Source organism: Oxyura jamaicensis, chromosome 7 (genome assembly GCF_011077185.1).
Source record: "Oxyura jamaicensis isolate SHBP4307 breed ruddy duck chromosome 7, BPBGC_Ojam_1.0, whole genome shotgun sequence".
NCBI classification, from domain to species: domain Eukaryota; kingdom Metazoa; phylum Chordata; class Aves; order Anseriformes; family Anatidae; genus Oxyura; species Oxyura jamaicensis.
The window spans coordinates 6,072,422-6,082,344 of record NC_048899.1 but is presented as its reverse complement, the minus strand read 5'-3'; positions in this window follow the sequence as shown (position 1 = coordinate 6,082,344).

Sequence of the window (9,923 nt, the reverse complement as noted above, 5' to 3'; positions counted from 1 at the left end):
TTGTTTGTTTTTTCTTAGTCTTTGGCTAAATGATAAATGGTGGTGGGTAAATAAATAAATAATAATAAAAAGAATTTGTGATGATCCTATCAGCCATTAAAACTTTTTTTTTCTTTTTTTTTTTTCAGATTGCTTTTTTCTGTAGATATGTAATTTCTTTAAAATATGCTTACAGAAAATTTAGGAAAAATGAGCTGGCATTGAATTGGACATTCTTTAGCAATGTCATCCTAATACAGGAACTTGCTAACTTTTTCACAGTGGTTATAGTTAGTTTTCCTCATATGTTATTTCTTTATTGCCATGGATTAGAAATAGCACCAACTATGTCTAGAAGGCTATGATAGTGTAAAGCTGATACAGTGAAAATGGAAAACAGGATCTGTCAGTGCTGCAAGAAGGTCTTTTCTCTTCAAATCGTGCATTTCCCATTTCCTTACTCTCTGTGATTTTCACTACCTATCAGCAATGTTTTCTTTTTTTTTTTTTTTTTCCTAAGTCTAAGAGTAGTTTTATTATAATTTGGATTCATGTTCCCGTCAGCGCTATCTGTAGAGGAAGGCATGCTTTTGACTTGTCAGGTAATGTATGATTAAACCTATGGATAAATACTTATTTTAGCCTGAGTGGTTTCAGCAAATCTATCACTTATTCTGCTTCCTTTGAAACTCTTACACAATTTCAGAGCCTCGGGAAGATATTGCTCTGTCAATAATGGGAACACAGCCCTCTATGTAGATAAGAAGTGAAATACACCTTCGCTTTCCATGTAACTGCAGATTCACCTTTATTTACCTTTGAAAAGAAATCATCTGCTCCATAAAAATGCTGGTCTAATTACTTTTCTGCAAATAGAGTCCAAAATTTCTCTAAAACAACATGGTGCCTATACAAGTTTTTTGTATTTTCATTTGAATTGCTAAAACTTGTGCACAAAGATGTGTGAGTTTCTGCCCAGCCTTCCTGGACCTTCCCCTCGGGAAGGGGCCTTGGGCCTAACGGTGCTTAATGCTGCAGTGGTGCAGGGAGCACATGTGGGTGCAAGTACAAGCTCCTGCTCCTTCTGTGACCTTTATCTCTTATGTGCAGATATGTATCTCAGCCATGTTCACGCCGTTTGTTTGCTTCCGAATCATCCAACATGCAGCCTGATGTATAAGGGGAATACGTGCTGAAGACTGGAAAAATTGCCTGAAGGTATGTGGCTTTTGCCACAACTTTGGGATCCAAGTTGAACTAATGATGATAAAAGATATTCTAGACTAATCCCCTCTTGATGGATCTCTGGGGTCTGTGCTGCTGCATTTTCCTCTATTTGCAGGAATCTTAACCATAGTCTAGAGATCAGCTGGGGTTGGCATGCTGAAAATGTGAGGGGGGAAATCAGACCCTTCCTACAAAGAAGGATAGATATAAAATGGACATTGATTTACTGTGAAATTCAAAAGCCTTTGACCATGTAGATTTCTAGGTACACACTTCCAGAGATATTTTAGGTGCAAATATATATGTACATACATACATACATACATACATATATATATATATATAAGTAAAGTAAGGAAACGCACAAACCATGGCCAGCTTTATTTGGTGTGCTACAAGGTATGAGTGAAAAGTATCAGCCTTGTTTCTTCTGCTTGACAAAAGATGAGGGTAGAACATAAACCATTTCTTTATTATGGACTATAGAAATATATATTTTTTAAACAATTGTTGAACTTTTTCCACATCTCATATTTGCTAATGAGCCTGTAGTTACTCTGAGCTTCAGCATGCTTTAACACAGAGGTTAAACAGTTTTACTGTGCCCTTCACGCAGACTGAGTTCTGAATTTAGCTTAGCTGAAAGCTGTGGGTTAAGCAGGTAAAATTTTCAAGCCTTAAAACTGCAGATGGGGAACTGCAGTTCTTTAGAGAACACTGCACTGCAACCTAGCTGCTCAAGAGTGCAGTACCCCATATGATTATAGGGCACTAAACATCCTCAGCCCTTTTTGTCAGTGACATGTAAGAATATATGTTGGCAGCTGCTACGGCCCCATAGAATTGGGTCTGGTGTGGTGGAGTAGCTGGTTCTGAGAACATCACATCCACATTCACTATGCTGGAGGAGATTATTTTGTAGCATCTATAGTTGTACCTTGTCAATTGAAAGAAGTTTTCTACTTTGGCTCCTGTTTGCTACCTCTTTGCTCAATTTCTTCCCCAAAGAATTTTCACCGTGTGCTCCAAGACCACTCTGTTTGGCAAATTAAAACATGGTAAATAGAGAAGTCTTTTTTTTTTTTTTTTTTTTTTTTTTTAAAAAAAAAGCTTTTGCTCTGAAGCAAAAATGGCAATCTGTTATCCATTATTGCTGTGTTATGAAGATGTGGCTTCTATCCCTTATCTCCTTGTGCTGTTTTCGTTTTGCTAGAGGTCAGTGTACATGGTAGAAGTTTTAGCTGAAGCAGTAGGCCTGTATTTGTAAGGATGGTGTGCATTTCACTGTGTGGGTCAGTATGGTGTGTCACTAACAGCACAAGTGTTTATACCATTGTTTGTCACCTTTCTGTACTGGGAAAATGGTTTCTGGAAGAATGGAGGAATCTTCTGAGGCAAAATGAAGCCCAGGAAATCTTCAGGCTTTGTGTTGGTGGGCAGGAGTGGGTTTTCTTCCTTGTCCTGATTACACCTGGCATAATGGAGAAGTTGTTTTGGTGTGGATAAATTGATGTTCGTGGGACCCTTTCACTAAAGATGGTGCTCAGATGATTGCAGGAGAACTTAGTGACTTCTAAATATCATTGCTATATGTTTTGAGGAGCCTGACACTTAGGGAAAAAAGTCAAAATTTGGAACATCATGAAATAGTGGTTGGTGTTGATTTTTGTATGTAAGGAGTCTTTGGTTTTCCTGGTTTATAAAGTAATTTTGGAGGATTTTGTTTGATTGCTTTATTTGTTTCTATCTTCGCTGCGTCTAGGCTATCCTTGCAAAGCAAGTCTCCACTCAAAATCCTGTGTGGTTCACAAAAAAAAATCCTGAATGTGTTTTGAGAATGGCGCTCCAAATTGTTCATTTCATTCTCATGTCTTTGCTCCATAGAATTTGGAGCTTGCAGGAGATACTGCTGTTGCCCTTGGCTTTTAATAGCGATGTTTTTGTTGGCAGAAGTGCACTGGTTTGTAGTACTAGTCTGTTTTCACCTTGTTGGACATTGAGATCTGGAATGAATGATGTTTGTCTGTGCCCCCTCTGGTAATGTATTCTTTAAAAGACCTTAATATAACAGTAAGACTGGGTAGAGTTAATAGTAAGATGTACCAGGCTGATTCTGTCACCTGTTACGATAATGATTCTGCTGGATGCCACATTGTAATTATACAAATGAATGGAAGATGTCTGTCTTGGTTGGGGTTTTAATTGATTGCATGGTACAGGTGGTTAATCAAGCTAGAGGGAGCATTAAAAGCCCTGTGTGGGAGTATTTCTCGTACTGTTCCTACTTGCATGTTTTATTGACATTTCTTTTTTTATTAATTTCTCTAAAGACTAAAGGATAAAAACCCAGGCCAGGAGAAGCAGAATCTTCTCACTTTCATTTTCCCATTAAATCAAGACAAAAAGCAAATGTTTTACTTAATTTTCCAGACAAGTCTCTCATAAAGAACATAAAGTGGAGAAGATTTTTTTTTTTTTTTTCCTTCCAAAGGAATATATTCACGAAACAAAAAAATGCAGATTCATGCAGGCTGAAAGTATTTGGAAGTCCCCAGAAAATCAATTCCTTAGTCTATCCCAGTGCAAATTGTTTATGTAAGCACTAAAGTAAATAGGATCAACTCCATAACAATATAAGCACATTGCTCAAGTTAGACACCTTGCACAGATTGGACTGTCAGGCATTTGCCTTGACTTGAGTGATATGATAAATATTTCTCTGAGTAAGAGGTTGTTGGTATCTCCCAGTGGTCTGCACATTTTGCTGGAAAATGGAAGACCAGCGTTCAGTTGTCTGCTCAGATATACATTTGGTTATTTGTATAAGTTGAACAGCTCTGGGGGAGGGATGACTAAGAAATAGCTTTTAGTGAGCCACTTGATACTGAAACGAAAAAATAATTTCCATTTCCAAGACAGTATTCCCTGAGCCTTTTGCTCAGGTGTGCAAGGAAACGTTCTACAGCCTGGAATTATTTGAAATTCCTTTTACTTTGGAGGGCTCGTTCCTGCCTGGGCTTCAAAGACCGGTCCTGAGAAAGCCCATTAATGGCTTCTCTCCAGTATGGCAGTTCTCCTTTTGAAATGGCCTTCATCCCCGTTTTGTCCAGTTTTCTCAACATACCATTTTTTAAACTTAGTTCCCAAGCTATAAATGTGATTCCGTTCCTCGAATATTATAACCATCATTAATTTATCACCAGGACTTGGCATCTGCTGCCACCCCCTTTACAGATGGGGGTGGTATTTCTGTCTTCTGCTTGTCCTTACCCTTTGCCAGCCTTTTGCCCCGAAGAGCCTTTGACCCATTCTGTGGGTGGATGTTGTGGTCCACGCTGGAGCTGTTTAAGTGCTTTGGGGTCTCTGTGAAGGACAGGAACTGGGGAAAATTAGCTGATGGGGGAGTGGAAGTCAGGCTGAATGCACCTTCCTGCTCGCAGTGTGTCTTGTGATCCTCTGCAGCTGAAATGTTAATGTCTAAGTGGGTTTTTATTAGAAATAGGTCTCTAAGAGTCTAATTCAGATGTCAGAGGTTGATGGCAATATCAATAAAAAGCTAGCAGCATGGCCTTTATCCCATACCCCTGTGCTGACAGGTGACAAAAATAAGCGTGATAATTTTATAGCTTCTTTTTTTCTGCCCAAAACATAGCTACATTAATCTGAGAGACAGCTGATTTTTCAAGGTCAAAAGTGGCTGGCTACAAATTGATGAGCTATTATGCGTGTCTGTGGTTTCTTTGATGGTTCTGTATTAATAATATGCGTGCAGAACAGGCCATAAAAGTTCCATTTAAAGGCATTAAAACATACTGGGACATTTAATCAGGTTAGAATTCCTGTCAGTCGGCTGTAGGCACGGTGTAGTTCAGTCAGTCATTAACACAGTGTGCAGGATGTAAAGATGGGTGCCTGTTCCATCAGTTCAGACTGCTCTGGAGTGACCTTTCTGTTTGGGGCACCCAGCTAATGGATCAGCAGAAATGTCTTGTGCAACCGCAGCTGCGCTAGTGACTAACAGAGTAGTCTGCAGTTCCTACTGCAAGCAAACTTAATGCAAAGAAACAGGACGAGAAAATATTGCCAATGGCACTTTTGCAGCACGCACGTTTTGCAACACAGTTTATTAAAACGTAGATTGCTTCATCAACTCACCATTCAGTATTTCTTTGCTAACTTTGGGGTATAATGCACGTGACTGTTGTTAAGCCACCTAAACTGTTAAATTCAAGCTATGTTAGAAAACGTTGCTGTTCAAAATAGCTTGAGATACTGGGAATTTTACTTGAAATATGGTAATTCTACCAAGATTAGATCCTATGTAAAGTCTGCAAGATAATGTTGTGCGTTAAGTCCCATTACACTAACTCCAAGTTAAATTGTCCTTTATTGTATTGAATTTGAAGTAACTGCAAAAGTAAATCAGTCTGGGAATGAAAAGAAGGCTTAAAAAAAAATAAATAAGTGCAATCCCAATGTCAGCGTACCTGATACTTGTACATGTAGTAAATGCTTTTCCAATTTCAGAATAAAGATTTTCATAATACAATGAATTCCAATTTAGAACTGTTTAGCAGATTAATTATTTTCAGCAGGTGCTTTAGAATAGGCAAAAGAAGTTTTGTTATATACTGTAAAGACTGAATACAGCCTTCGCTTCAATTTTTGAAGCATAATACCAGGACAACTTTGCCATTTTTGTTTCTGACTGTGATAGGCTTACTTACATGGATTCACTTTAGGTTCAAGACATTCAGCTTAATAAATTAAAATTGGTACACTTAATGAATGTTTAGCCTGTTTCAGTCTTGCTGAGGATGTATGGCACTTGAAGATTCTTTAAGTTTTGTGCTTATGTGCTTTTGTGTGTATGTGTTTAAAGCCACAGTTCCCCCCTCCATTGTGCGGTTGCTTATGCTTTTGCTATTTTTAGCCAAAATATGTCCTTCACCTTCATTCCTTCTGCCTGCAGTTCTAGTAATGCCCACTAGAAACATATTCTAAGTTCAGAATTGATTCACAATTTACCTTTTAATAGTTCTTTTTTTCCTTTCTCTCTCCAAAAAAGGAAGAGAAGTAGGCTGGATGGGTTTCTTTACATCGTGCTTAGCTCAGTGTCACTGCCTTGGAAATATTCCTGCGGCTGGTTCTCCTTCTTGTCAGAGAACAGCTGGCCAAAGGTTGAATAATGCTGCTGCGCTGCCTGCTGTGAAATGGACTGCTTATACACCAAAATACTTGTCATCCGAACCTGGTCAGTTTGGCACCAAGCAGGGTTCGATGGAGCAGTTCTCCAGCGCTGCCCTATTGATGAATGAACATCGTGTGAGCTGTATCCGGGCTGAGGCAGGGGTATTCTATTCACTACTTCCCTGAGTAATTAAATAATTGCAGTAGGGCTAAGGAAGCAGAAAGAAGAGCAAAGGTCTGTCTTTAAGGCTCCTCTGCTCCCAAGTAAAGTCCTGTTCATGGCACATTTTTCTCGCCTTGGTGGGTAGAATCATTCTTCAAATTGTTGTGGAAAAAGGAAAAAAAGTTAAATGACAAATTGGGAGGGAATGAATGGTATATTACATCATGGGACCTTGTGAGGATAGCTGGAGCCATGCTTCAGCTGTTTGCTATAGGATGTGCCCAATGGTCCCTGTGAAGGGCATCTTAGAAAAATGTGTCTAAAATGGAAGGACTGTGGACACATCCCTATGGTCCTCCATAGTATACAGGGTGAGAGAGGAGGGGACAGCGCAGGAGAGTATAAAAGGCTTTGTGTTAAAGTGATACAACTCCACATAATTCCCTCTGTTCAGGAATATAATAAAAGCTAAAGATATTTGGAGAGGCAAATCCTGGAAAACTGCTCTAGTTCTGAGTACCTGATGTGCTTAATTATGTGATGTCAGGGCCTTGCAGAGGAAAAAGTGTCTTGAGACTTCTTGGTAAATACTGGGAGACATTTCGGCAAAACGCAAAGAAAATCTTTCCAACAAAGGGCCTCTGTAAATAGCCCGTGGGTCTCCAAAATTATAACCTTTTTGCAGGAGGTGGGCAATACTGCACTGGGGACATTTAAATCAGAAAAACTTCGCATATTTTTCTGGGAAGGAAGCAGTGCAGGAGGCAAGACCTCCTTTGTCATTGCCTGCACAACAGCCAAACTCCTGCCTAAGAGCTTCAGTCTTCACTCATTCCATTTTATTACTTTTTTAAAAAACATGCTCTCTATTGTAAGCTAACCATTTATTGCTGGTCATCTATCAGACTCTTTGATTTTTGCTGTATTTTTAAATAATGACTGTTAATCTGTTAGCAGTTACAGGGTTTAAAATCTAGCCATGGAATGAAATGTTTATTCTCAATCTTCTCTCATCCTGATTTAACTTTTTTGCAGTGTGTGACAAGTGTCATTAGAACAAAGTAGTCAGATTTTTCTGCATACTGTAAGATGCTGCAGAGCTGTTGGTATTAACAAGTAGCAGCAGTACTGATAAGAGCAGCAGTCTGTCTCCATCACTCATCGTAAGCCCTGAGATTTTCTGTACAACCTTGAACAGAAATAGCAGTGAGATTAGTCCAATTACCCAACTACCTTGAATAATAGAGCTTTTAAAAAATAGTACTGTAGTATTGAAAACACTCTTTTAAATACTGGCTTAAGACTTTTGCATTACTCCTGTGTGCTCTTCTCTCTAATTTATGTACTCAAACCTAATGTTTAAATGCAGTTTCAAATTTGGCTTAGGCTTTCAAACTTTTTGCTGTTTTTAAAAATATATTCAGAGCTGATTGGCTCCCGCTGTTATTTGTAGTAACAGCAAATGTGTTTCTAGATTTAGACTGCGAGGATAATGCATGCCATGTCACTTGTAGCCATCAAAAATACGCTAGTGTCACTTGGAAGCATCTCAGCATCTTAAAGGAATGTGCTCCAAGCACTGTGCAGGGAAACGACGGACAGTAGCATGAGGGAAATGTCCATCTCCTCCAGTGTTTGTTCTTGTGCATTACAAATAAGGCTGCAAAGAGAAGTGAGATGTGTTGCTCCTGCTCAGCCTGTGAGCAGTGTGGGATCTCCTTGTGACCTGGTGTTTTTGCCAGGGAGACATGCAGGTCAACAGAGCCCTGGTGGTCCTGGAGCACTGGCCCTCTGTGGGTTTTAGCTTCCTTCTGAAGGTCCTAGGCAGGAGTTTGGCTGTTGTGCAGGCAATGACAAAGGAGGTCTTGCCTCCTGCACTGCTTCCTTCCCAGGAAAATATGCAAAGTTTTTCTGATTTAAATGTCCCCATCTTCAGATATTATATTGAGATCTATAGCCCCGTCTTTTTTCAATTACGGTGTATTCAGATACCAATTCCCCGTATTTACAAGTATGCTCATAGGCAAAGCGAATATTGCTGAAAGATTGTCTATCTAATGAAAACTGAATTATTGCAGCAGGTCTGGTAACATCTTGTCTAGTTGTCAGCGTGCCAATTTATGTTCCTAATGAATGCATTTCTCAGTAATTTTTATATGTACAACTGCAAATAGAAAAACATTTCCCTATCTAAATATCTAAATGTAAAAAAAAAAAAAAATAAAGTTTATTGTGGGCAACTCAAAATGCTCTGACAGAACCGTGTTATCTGCGGACTGCTGAATGAGGATGGAGAAGCTAGTTAAAATTCTACTTCTCAAAGAAGACAGCTGTCACTTAATACAGCGTTCTCGGTCTTTTGTAGAAACAATTATAACATGCAAATTCTTATTCACTTACATAGCGTGTACCTTTACTTCTACTGATAGGAACATATGCATGTTACCAGTGCTCTAGTTTCTATAAATCTGCTGGTTCATAGCCACTTCCGTTGTTTAACTCTGAAGTCTGAAAAGTATCCATTTCATCTTATAGCTACCAAAGTATTTGTTTTTGAGTTGCTTGTATTTAGACTCCATTTTTTATTTTTAAGTACATTTCCTTTTTTACCTACATTGCTAAATTCAGTTTCAGGTTGTGTTTCTTGCTGGCAGCTTTTATTCCCTAAGCATGCTGGTGTGGCACAGTGCAGGCTCCTACCCCCAGTGCACACAATTTTTTGTGTCTTACTGTTTGTTGTTTAGATCTATCATAAAATACGCAGCGCAGCCTGAGCAAACATTGCAGCGCTCTCCGTTATGGGCTGAGCCCTTGGAATTTAAATGCCAATTCAACTGCGTGTACTGGGGGCTGTGTTGGTGGCACAGCTGTCCTCGGAGCTATGCAGGGTAAAGACGGTTGAGGTTCCTCTGGCTGGGCCCTGAAATGCTGGTAGTTTTGTGGGAGAAGGATATGGGGAAGGACTTCGTCTCCGATACGTGGAAGTTCTCAGTTCTCGGTGACTCAGAAGGAAGGTCCAGTGCTGAGCATTGCCTGGGGCTTTTGCAGCGTGTTCAGGAGTCACACCTTGATCCGTATGGATTGTTTCCTTCCTTGTCACATGTGGCAGCAGAGTTGTGCTGGAAGATCTTCAGATACTGGGAGCTGAGCCCTTCCTGGGGAGAAGGCATGGGGAGGCCTGCCTACAGCAGGCTTGTTTGCCCATGCAAATGCTCCGAAAGGATAAATACAAACCCTCTGGTTTCTTATGCAACACTAAGTTGATCCTTCTGAAACAGGAAAATCCTAACAGAAAACAAACAAACAAACAAACAACAACAAAACAAAACAAACAAACAAAAAAAAAAACACAGCTTCCTATACA